A 12,490-nucleotide genomic window follows, 5' to 3' on the forward strand; every position below is an offset into this window, starting at 1 on the left:
AGAGGCAACTCATCAGAAAAGACCCTGATGCTGGGAAAGTTTGAATGGAGCGGCAGAAGACAAGATGGTTAGATAGCATCAGTGACTTAATGGACATCAATTTGAGAAACCTCCGGGAAATAGTGGAGGACAGAGGAGCCTGGTATGTTGCAGTCCTTGGTGTCAGAAAGAGTTGGATATGACTTAGCAATTGAGCAACAACTATAGAAGTTACTTGTAATTTTGTCTGGGTGATGTAAGTATTTTTGTCTTTGGTGCTTAAGTAATTTTTTAATCTTCTAAAATGAGCACAAATTAATTTTAGAAATAAAAGCAATATTTAATGGAAACAACAGAAAGCCTTTCTCTTCTAGAAGTGATGCCCCCTCAAGTTATTACTGCTCCTTCACCCCTGCATTCCTTCAATGGATTGCACTGTTTCTGCACTTAGTTCTGTTCATTCATCTGGTCATTGTTCATGATCTGTTCCCAGTTTAAGCAGATTACTGATTCCACTCCCTCCAGTGCTGCATTCACCATCCATTCTCTGCTCTCACCTTGGCTTCCCCAAAGCATTGAAAAGTGTTGACATTGTTAAATTCTTCTTTCTTGAGACTGTCTCCTCCCTGTCCTCCCACAGAATAACTCATTTTCCTACAGATGTTTATTGAGTACTTGATCTGTGTAGGCAGTGTTACAAGTTGCTGGGATACATAGATGAAAAGTAAGGGGCAAATACCCTCTTCCTCACGAAACTTATCTTCTGATGGGTGAGGGTGGAGGGGGATGAGAAAATATAAACAAGAAGCATAATGAATGAGTTAAATCATATGATTTTGTAGGTGATAAAGGTTATGGGGAAACAAACCCAGGTTAGGAAGGTGCCAGGCAGTCTGTGGTGGTTCTATTAATAACAAGATGGCAGCAAAGCCTCACTGTGAACATGATATATGAATAAAGACATATGTGGTGAAGAGAATCACAGAGCATCACTGGGGGAATCAGGGAAAGAGTGGTCCCGGTAGGGCAACTGCAGAGGTACAACCTGGAAGCCTGGGTGGGCTGGTGGCTGGAAGGGCAGAGGGAAGTGAGGCCTGAAGGAATGGGCTGTGCAGGCTTGTGAAGACTGGGCTCTTCCTCTTCTTCAAGGGCTCAGAGAGGTAAGGCAGGATCTGACTTTTCCTTGAGAACAGAGGAGAGAGGGTGTTTGGGCAGATGCAGGAGGACCATGAATGGCCTCTGCAGGCAAATAATGTGCCAGGTAGGTGGAGGGGAGATGTTCCTGTGCTCTGGAGTCAGCTTGAGGACACAGCCCAACCTTCAATCTCAGCCCTTTGCTGCCAGCACTCTGTCCTGCTCTGTCCCCCTCTCTCTCTGCAAAATATCCCTTGGTAAACTTGTATATTTAGATGTGCCACTGAAAATATCAATAAACAGTCTATAACAGGAATAGGGAAGTTTTATTTGAGATACACTGAGGACTATAGCCTGGAATACAACCTCTCAAAGAACACTGAGGAGCTGCTCCAGAGAAGAATGGTTTTCAACACAATTTCAAGTCTTGTCAGAAAAAAGAACATCAAAACAAGTTAGGGGTATACCTTGAAGGCTTCACAAAAAACAGACGAGACGTACACAGCAGTATGGCCTTGAATTAGACGAGACGTACACAGCAGTATGGCCTTGGCACCTGGTAAGGGGTCTTATCATGGAAGGGAGTCGAGCATTGCCTCCCAGGAAGTGAGGAATTCAATCTTTATTTAACGTGGACTCTCTTTACTGCTGGTCATTGCACCCTTTCCTTTAACAATTAAAGCAGATGTACAAGGATGTTTGATAGGACACAAACAGGCTGTTTTAGTTACATAAAATTCAAGTTAACTATATGTCTGTATTTCTTTTGCTGCCCTGCACGTAGGATCATGGGTACTATCTTCCCAGATTCCATATATATGCGTTAATATATGATATTTGTTTTTCTTTCTGACTTACTTCACTCTGTAAAATAGGCTCTATGTTCATCCACCTCATTAGAACTGACTCAAATGCATTCTTTTTTAGAGCTGAGTAATATTTCATTGTGTGTATGTACCACAGACATAAAGAACAGACGTTTGGACACAGTGGGAGAAGGAGAGGGTGGAATGGTTTGAGAGAATAGTATGGAAACGTGTACATTACCATACGTAAAATCGAGAGCCAGTGGGAGTTTGGTGTATGACACAAAGAACCCAGAACTGGTGTTCCATGACCACCTGGGGGGATGGGATGCGCAGGGAGGTAGGAGAGGAGTCCAGGAGGGAGGGGTCACATGTATTCCTATGGGTGATTCATGTTGATGTATGGCAGAGGCCATCACGATATTGTAAATTAACAATCCTCCAATTAAAATAAATATTTTTTAATTCAAGTTAACTCATTTACAAGCCAGAACAACTTCCCCAGACCTCAGTATATGAACATTTCTTTTTATCAAGTGGCTGCCTAAGTTCTCATGGCCAGGCAGGGGGCTCTTCCTTCTCCTTCCAGCTCTAGGCCACTCTGACACCCCAGACGGAGTGCCATGACCATCATTCTTGCTCCTGGACCTTGTTTCAAGCCCAGACTGGGTCTGGGTCTCTTGGTCCCAGTCCCTAGGTGGGTCAGGACAGCTCTTCCCTGTCCTGAGAACAGAAATGAGCCCTGGACTCCCATTCAGTATAGGAAGGATGATGCCTCCCATAGTACATTCTTATCTATTATCCCATTATTTAATTTGATGCCCATGATAACCCTGGAATCTAGATGTGGCAGACAGAATCACACTCCTGTATGAATTAGGTAACTAACAGATTGATTGACTTGCTGAGTGATGGTGGGAGTGTGGGACAGAGACAGGACTAGAGTTCAAGTCTCTGCGCTCCTCATCAATGGTACCTGCTGACTAATTTCACTAAGTCCTGGGGTCCTCATCAAGCCGAGGACCATCTTAAAGCAAAGGTCAGAGCATCTTGGTTTGCCATGCATTTTGTAAAAGAAAGGCTGTGAACCCAAGTCAGTGTCACAGGACTGGTCAATGTTGCCCTGGAGCTCAGCTCAGACACTCCCAGCAGGGGCCTCCCTCCTCCAGCTGCCCCCAATCCATCTGTGGTCTATGCCAAGGGGAAGACACCTGCCCCTTTTCCTTGAGAGTGATATTTACTTTGCTTAGAGGAGGAAATGAGTTGACAGCTGGAGCTTTACTCGAGAGTCCAGAGTCCAGACAGGCTGCTTATGGGCTGTGTGGTAGAATCCCTGTGGCTGATGAAGACCTTAGACTGCAAGGATGATAAAGACTAACTGCTATACTCTGTTCAGTCGCCCAGTCGTGTCTGACTCTTCGCGACCCTATGAATTGCAGCACACCAGGCCTCCCTGTCCATGACCAGCTCCTGGAGTTCACTCAAACTCACGTCCATCAAGTCGATGATGCCATCCAACCATCTCATCCTCTGTCATCCCCTTCTCCTCCTGCCCCCAATCCCTCTGAGCATCAGATCTTTTCCAATGAGTCAATTCTTCTCATGAGGTAGCCAAAGTACTGGAGTTTCAGCTTTAGCATCATCCTTCCAAAGAAATCCCAGAACTGATCTCCTTCAGAAAGGACTGGTTGGATCTCCTTGCAGTCCAAGGGACTCTCAAGAGTCTTCTCCAACACCACAGTTCAAAAGCATCAATTCTTCGGCGCTCAGCTTTCTTCACAGTCCAACTCTCACATTCATACATGACCACTGGAAAAACCATAGCCTTGACTAGATGGACTTTTGTTGGTAAAGTAATGTCTCTGCTTTTGAATATGCTATCTAGGTTGGTCATAACTTCTCTTCCAAGGAGTAAGTGTTTTAATTTCATGGCTGCGGTCACCATCTGCAGTGATTTTGGAGCCCGAAAAAATAAAGTCTGACACTGTTTCCACTATTTCCCAGTCTATTTCCCATGAAGTGATGGGACCAGATGCCATGATCTTCGTTTTCTGAATGTTGAGCTTTAAGCCAACTTTTTCACTCTCCTCTTTCACTTTCATCAAGAGGCTTTTTAGTTCCTCTTCACTTTCTGCCATAAGGGTGGTGTCATCTGCATATCCGAGGTTATTGATATTTCTCCCAGCAGTCTTGATTCCAGCTTGTGCTTCTTCCAGCCCAGCATTTCTCATGATGTACTCTGCATAGAAGTTAAATAAGCAGGGTGACAATATACAGCCTTGACGAACTCCTTTTCCTATTTGGAACCAGTCTGTTGTTCCATGTCCAGTTCTAACTGTTGCTTCCTGACCTGCATACAGGTTTCTTAAGAGGCAGGTCAGGTGGTCTGGTATTCCCATCTCCTTCAGAATTTTCCACAGTTTATTGTGATCCACAGTCAAAGGCTTTGGCATAGTCAATAAAGCAGAAATAGGTGTTTTTCTGGAACTCTCTTGCTTTTTCCATGATCCAGCGGATGTTGGCAATTTGATCTCTGGTTCCTCTGCCTTTTCTAAAACCAGCTTGAACATCTGGAAGTTCATGGTTCACGTATTGCTGAATCCTGGTTTGGAGAATTTTGAGCATTACTTTACTAGCGTGTGAGATGAGTGCAATTGTGCGGTAGTTTGAGCATTATTTGGCATTGCCTTTCTTTGGGACTGGAATGAAAACTGACCTTTTCCAGTCCTGTGGCCACTGCTGAGTTTTCCAAATTTGCTGGCTTATTGAGTGCAGCACTTTCACAGCATCATCTTTCAGTATTTGGAATAGCTCAACTGGAATTCCATCACCTCCACTAGCTTTGTTTGTAGTAATGATTTCTAAGGCCTACTTGACTTCACATTCCAGGATGTCTGGCTCTAAGTGAGTGATCATACCATCGTGATTATCTTGGTCATGAAGATCTTTTTTGTACAGTTCTTCTGTGTATTCGTGCCACCTCTTCTTAATATCTTCTGCTTCTGTTAGGTCCATACCATTTCTGTCCTTTAACGAGCCCATCTTTGCATGAAATCTTGGTATCTCTAATTTTCTTGAAGAGATCTCTAGTCTTTCCAATTCTGTTGTTTTCTTCTATTTGCATTGATCGCTGAGGAAGGCTTTCTTATCTCTTCTTGCTATTCTTTGGAACTCTGCATTCAGATGCTTATATCTTTCCTTTTCTCCTTTGCTTTTCATTTCTCTTCTTTTCACAGCTGTTTGTAAGGCCTCCCCAGGCAGCTATTTTGCTTTTTTGCATTTCTTTTCCATGGGGATCATCTTGATCCCTGTCTCCTGTACAATGTCATGAACCTCAGTCCATAGTTCATCAGGCACTCTATCTATCAGATCTAGGCCCTTAAATCTATTTCTCACTTCCACTGTATAATCATAAGGGATTTGATTTAGGTCATACCTGAATGATCTAGTGGTTTTCCCTCCTTTCTTCAATTTAAGTCTGAATATGGCAATAAGGAGCTCATGATCTGAGCTACAGTCAGCTCCCGGTCTTGTTTTTGCTGACTGTATAGCGCTTCCCCATCTTTGGCTGCAAAGAATATAATCAATTTGATTTCGGTGTTGACCATCTGGTGATGTTCATGTGTAGAGTATTCTCTTGTGTTGTTGGAAGAGGGTGTTTGCTATGACCAGTGTGTTCTCTTGGCAAAACTCTATTAGTCTTTGACCTGCTTCATTCTGTATTCCAAGGCCAAATTTGCCTGTTACTCCAGGTGTTTTTTGACTTCCTACTTTTGCATTCCAGTCACTTATAATACTCCACTCAGGCTATCATTAATTTAGAATTTGAAAAGGGAAGGAATCTTGTTTTTTTCCAGCTATTCAAGCCAGAAGCCACCTTTAGGCAGTGATTACTTCTCACATTTCCATCAAAACCACATCTCCATGTAGGTAGCTTCATCTCACCATGGCAGCCCTTCTCCCTGACCCATTCCCATTGTGAGAGCCGTTGGAGCACAGCCGCTATGCCTGGAGGTGAGTGACGTCTTTGTGGGAGGGAGGGGCACCTGTGGTAAGAGCTCCTTCTTCTCCAGGTGCTGCCTCTGTGCCATGAAGGCGAACAGTCTGGTGTTGGACTCAGCTTCCTGACAGGTGGTCCTCCTGGGATGGGGCTGGGCTTCCACCAACGGGCACAGCAGATGGGCTGCCAGAGTTTCGAGTCCTGGTCACAGCACAGGGGCTGCTGCCATAACCGTTATGTCTCTGGGGGACCAGCGCGGAAGGATTTCCTTCTCCTGCAGCCTCAAGGGCCTGCTTGTCACCTTCTAGAACTGAGGGTAATCAAGGGAGAGAATGCCCTTTTCTAGCCCATCGAATAAGACCCAGAAAACTGGTCTTCTTTCAGTGCAGCGATCATTAGTCAGACATAGGTCTGAGGTTTGTGGTCGAAAAGACAGCTCTAACACAAAAAGGATGATGATGTAAATAAACATGCTAAAGTCATCTATGAGTTTGAGAAAGCTCTGGGAGATGCTGAAGGACAGGGAAGCCTGGCGTGCTGCAGTCCATGGGGTTGCAAATAGTCAGACTCGACTGAGCAACTGAACAACAACAAATCCAGTCAAACAGTGTGTCAGCTGGAGGTCTGGCCATCTGTGAGGAGTCAATAGGAGGAGGTCATGGGAAAGGAAAGTGCGGGTGCCCAGTTGGGGAGAACGTCCTCTTTGGAGAACTTTGGCACAGTAAACGTGAAGCCAGGATCACCTTGACCATTAAGGTCACCAACAAGTCCCTGGCAGTATTCCAGCCAGTGAGCCATGGGCCATTAAGACTCCTCAGCTGTTGAAGTGAGTAGTTGTGATGGAGAAGGTCCTGTCTCAGCACCCCTGCTCCCCTTGCTGGTGGCACCAAGAACCTGGCAAGAGCCCTTTCCTGGTCACTTCCAACCCCTGTCCCAGGTAGGGAGGGGGTGGGGCCCAAATGCTTTCCAAGTGTCTCTCATCCCTCCCACCCCTTCTGCCAGCCCAGTGGCCTGGCATCAGGGGTTCCCCAGAATGGACCCAACGCCCTCCTGTTATTTTCTGGAAAGTCCAGCCAAGAAGAGGTAACAGGGCCCCCGGCTCCTTGTATGACTCCCAGCCTCTGGACTGGGCCACCTACCCACCTGGCCACCCCACCTCAGAACCCCTTCCCCAGCGCAGCCACTCCCTGCTCCCTGTCCTGTCCTCTTCTTTTGTATTTGGAAACAACATGTTGTAGTAAACCCTGAGATGGATATTTAAAAAAAAAAAAAAAAGAAAGAAATCTTCTCAGCCAACTGAGAGGCAATCACAAAAGTCACGTGAGAAAATAACTCAAACGTCATTTGGAATCAACACTTTACTAGGAGCACACCTTTCAGCCACAGACAGATTTAGATTTAAATTTAGAAATGCTGGAGACATCCAACCCATAGGAAGACCACCTTAAGGTGGCCTGTGGTTGAGGTGTTGACAGACAATTTTCCATCAATTTCTCATATTTCTTCACATCTTGTGGGCAGAAGCATGACTGCCTTTGCTCTAGACCACCTTTCCAGGGATTTTGGAAAACTGAGACAGAGTCTCCCCTCAGAGTCGAGGTCAGCCTTCTTTACTTTCAGAAGACAAGCAGGATCATTGCCTCTAGAAAAAATTTCAGCTCCCGAGCTCAGGGCTCCTGCCCTGTCACCACCACGCGTGCTGGTGCCACCCAGGATCTTCACATCCCACTGTGGGGACTGGCACTTGGGGAACCAGTCAGGGCTGGAACTCTGCATTCTACTCCTGCTGTGAGTGCCTCTGCCCCAGGCGTCTCGTATCTTTTGCCAGCAAAACCCACCAAACCTGTGAGTTTGAAAGTAGGCTAAAATCTTAGACTCCTCACAATTCTTGAAATAAGCACTCTGTTCATATTTAGTGTTTAAGTTTTTTCGGTCCTTAATGGATATTGGCCTATGCAAGTAAGAGACCAGCTTTGTGATTCCATAGTAAAATTAAGTGATTTATACTTATGGTCCTTAATTTGATATTTACTATAACAGTGAACAGTGTAGGAATGTTTAAGAAGATCTAGATGAATCCTGTTTATAATCATAATTCTAATTAATAATTAAATCTAATTATTTATGAAAATTACCTAAAGACCCTGGAGAGGTTTGGTTTACCCATTAGAACTGTGTTATTGTTACTGTTCAGTCACTAAGTTTTGTCCAACTCTTTGGGACCCCATGGACCACAGCATGCCAGGCTTCCCCGTCCTTCACTTCTCCCAAAGTTTGCTCAAACTCATGTCCATTGAATCAGGGATGCACCCATCTCATCTTCTGTCACCCACCTCTCCTCTTGCTCTCAGTCTTTCCCAGCATCAGGGTCTTTTCCAATGAGTCGACTCTTCACATCAGATGGCCAAAGTATTAGAGCTTCAGCTTCAGCATCAGTCCTTCCAATGAATATCCAGGGATTTCCTTTAGGACTGGCTGGTTTGAATCTCCTTGCTGGGAGATCCAAGAGATTCTCAAGAGTCTTCTCCAGCACCACAATTTGAAAACCTCAATTCTTTGGTGCTCAGTCTTCTTTATCATCCAACTCTTACAATCATATTAGGTCATTAAATTACCTTAAAAAGGAAATAAAATATATTACACTTGTAAATCCCAGTTTAAATGTCTGAAGGAGTTGGTGATGGACGGGGAAGCCTGGCATGCTGCAGTCCATGGGGTCGCAAAGAGTCGGACAAGAATGAGCGACTGAAATGAACTCACTCCTTCTCTAACAATAAGAGTGTCAAACAAAGTAACTTTTATTGGACTCAGCAAAGAACAAACATCACAGGCCAACTAAGTAGACCTCTGCCTTCTTTAAGTCTTTGAGGTGGCATCTAGCCCAGAAAGAGACATTACTTCTGATTTTCTATCTTAGCTGCAATGCGGAAGTTTCAAGTTTCCACTTGGCTTTTCTTAGCACCGTGGTTCTTAATCTATGAGTGTTTTCAAGCTGAAAATAATGTCTATTCCAATTATAAACTCAGGGACCAGGAAAATGAACACCAGGTGGTATGTGATCCCCTGGACCTCTAGGAGATGGATTCAGAGCCAGAATTTCCCCACATCAACAAGAGGGCTGTGATGGATTTTGGATTTTGTGGCATCGGTTTCAGTTCAGATCTTGTACTCACAGATCTTTGAGGATATGAAACATTCCATCCTTCAGGAGAAGTGGTCCTAGGGCCTGTTGGTCCTAGATGAAGATAATCACTACTGTGTAAACTTTCTGTGACATTGCAGGGTTATTCCCCAAGGACACCCATCTCCCCTTCAGTAGATTGGCTATCTGACAAGTGGCTCAGAAATGGAAACTGGGCAAAGGATCCTGATTTTCCATTGCAGCAGCTGGTATCAGTCTCTGGCTCACCTGCTTTTGGTCTTCAGTTACACAGCTCAAGCAGTGCTCCAATCTCACTGTTGGGAATACCATGGTCTGTGAATCACTGCTCCCTTGAAAGTGAAAGTGTTTGTTAGTCGCTCATCATGGCTGATTCTTTGCAACCCCATTGACTGTAGCCCCCCAGGCTCCTCTGTCTATGGAATTCTCCTGCAACAATACTGCAGTGGGTAGCCATTCCCCTCTCCAGGGAATCTTCCTGACCCATGGATCGAACCCTGGTCTCCTGCATTGCAGATGTATGCCTTACTATCTGAGCCACCAGAGAAGCCCCCAATGTTCTTAGTCTTGCAAATAAGAGTCCAGGTCGCCTTTTCAACTTTTCTACAGCTATGATAGCTGTCCACCTTGCCTTTGATGGTTAAGTGCTGTCAACTCTCCTGTACTCTTCCCAAAATCTGTCATCCCCAGACACCAGGAAGTCCAGACCCAGAGCAGCACAGAAAGGCCAATTGTCAGGTCAATTTCAACCAGGCTGGCCACCCCTTGCTGGCATGTTCCTTATTTTACTAGTGAAGATCATGCCCTCTGGGCCCTCCCAGAGACTGGTTAGTTGGTAGACAATCTGACCTTATTTGTCTGCTTCCCTCACTGAGCGTTCTGCCTCTGCTGCTACCCAGGCAGTTCTAGCATTCACATCTCATTTTCTCAAGGCCAGCATCATTTTTGAGCTGCAGGGGGCTATCTCAGCAGCAGTCAGGACTGGCTCTCAGTGCCCCTGCCAGGATACACATCCTGAGTCCTAGGGGACTGCCTGAATATCAATAACCTCTCTTTTATCCATGCTTATATCTTACCCCAAGCCCAGTCCATTCAAAATTCATTTCCAGATGTGACCTCCTGGGTCGTGTCAGTATGTGTGAGTGAGGTTCTGTGACCTTTTCTTAAGTGTGACAGAGTCTCTCTCATCTGCCAGGCCAAGCTGTGGGAGGCCTTAGTATTGGCCTGGAGCAGGATTGGTACTCTATGGCCCATTGCTCAAATACAGCCTGTTTTTATAAATAAGGTTTTGTTGGAATCCAGCCACACCCATTTGTTTGCATATTATCTATGCTGCCTTTGAAAAAGCAGGCTTAGAGCTGAAGCTCCAATACTTTTTGGCCACGTGATGTGAAGAGCCAGCTCATTGGAAAAGACCCTGATGCTGGGAAAGACTGAAGCCAAGAGAAGTGGGTGACAAAGGATGAGATGGTTGAATGGCATCACCAACTCAACAGACATGAATTTGAGCAAACTCCAGGAGACAGTGAAGGACAGGGAAGCCTGGCATGCTGCAGTCCATGGGGTTGCAAAGATTCAGACACAACTTAGCGATTGAACAATAACAACATGATACTTTTGGACATAGTGGAAGAATTGAGTAGTTATGACAGAGACTGTTCTGCAAAGCCTAAAATATCTATCACGTGCCCCTTTATAGGAAAAGTGTGCTGACCTAGAAGCTGTGCAGGCTGCTGAGGCGATCTGGAGAAGGGTGAGCATCACCTGCAAGGCCTCTGCCTCAGCAGAGAACTCTGTATGGTCTCAAAGAAAAGGATGCTGCAGCTGTCTACAGGATGAATGGGCCTCATCTTCAAGCCCAGAGAGTCCCAGGGACTCCAAGGATTGAGAACTATCAAGCACATCTACCTAGATGTCCCCATTCTAGGTCCCTGGGGTCCACTAAATCAGACCCTTGACTTTAGCATAAGATATTCAGTAGGGTCATGGCTTCACACTTCCCTGTATTTTTATCAGCAGGGTATGCCATCCAGCCACAGTACATAGTCCTTTTAGGTGCTGCCACCAAGGACTTCTGGCTTCTAATTTTGGCTTACTTAGATGGTTGGCTTGTTTGAGCTGCCATTTCGTTCTCCAGTGCATCCATTTGCCTAACAATCCCCAGCCATCCCCATAGCCCTTACAGTTACCATGGCCATCACACCTCTCAAATGCTAGTGATCCTGCATCTTCTGTCACCTGCAACCCATCCTGTACCAGTCAGGCTCAGTCAGGAATCATATACCCGACCAGTGATTCCTACAGAAAGAATTTAATTTAGAAAATTTTAAACCAGGTATTGAGGAACTAGGCAGGTAAATGCGGGCTGTGGGGCATGCACACACCCATCTCCCCCAGGCGCCAAGGCGTGCAGAGCAGGGCCCTTTCCCCAGCGAGGCTACAGCAGCCCGCCTCCCCACTGCTGTCAGGCAGGTGGTGCCGGCTGTGCTGGGCAGGAGAAAGCACCCAGACTGTCATCGTCTTGTGAGCTTACCTTCTCTGGGTGCTCAGCAAGCCCAGGAAAAGAGCAAATCTTGTCTCCAAGCAGAGTACCCTCTTACTGGGAGGGGTTTATGGCAATGATGTCAGAACTCAGGGGAAGATTCAACTTTGCAAGACTCCTTGGGCTCTCTGATTCCCATATTCTATAGTGTCTGATGGTGATTTTCCGGGGAGCCAACAATACTTAATTCCCTTTCAGATGAGACACCTTATTTCAGTCCCTCTCTCAATGCCTGCTTACGAATTGGCAAGGCCGCTCAGTGTATAACATAGGATGAGACATCTCCAACCTGGTTGATTGAGAGAATACTTCATGATTCTTTTTTCCTTTTTTGATGGTCTATGATGAAATCATTAAAACATACACAAAAGCAGAGAGAAATTAACCCCCAGGAGCTCATCGCTCAGCTCTGGCCATTGTCAACTAATGACCACTCTTGTTTTCCACCCACTGCCACCATCCCCGGATTATTTAGCAGCTACTCCCAACATCATCACTTTGATGCTCTTATAAAAGTAGTGATTCCAAAGCTACTTCCCCTGAATTTTCTGGTTTAGTAAGTCAGGAGTGGAGGTCTGAGAATCCATCTGGTTTTTCAATTTCTCAGGTTTAGGAACCTATAGTATTAAAAATATTAGCATGGGCATTTATAGTGAGAAATTCATGGTTTGAGTCTGGACTTTGCCCAAGCTATGTAATTTTGAGTGAAAACTTTAAATTATCTAACCCTAAACTCTTTGTCTTAAAGAATTGCCGTCTCTGTGAACTTGTGCTCCACTGTGTCCCTCTGATACTTTTCACATTAAATAAATTCTGTCAAACCTAGTGTCCCTCAGTCTCTCCTTGTTTTGATTTAGGGGTAGGGATGA

The sequence above is a fragment of the Bos grunniens genome, chromosome 28 (genome assembly GCF_055505025.1).
Source record: "Bos grunniens cultivar Pamir isolate PY7600 chromosome 28, Bosgru_T2T1.0, whole genome shotgun sequence".
In the NCBI taxonomy this organism is placed as follows: Eukaryota; Metazoa; Chordata; class Mammalia; order Artiodactyla; family Bovidae; genus Bos; species Bos grunniens.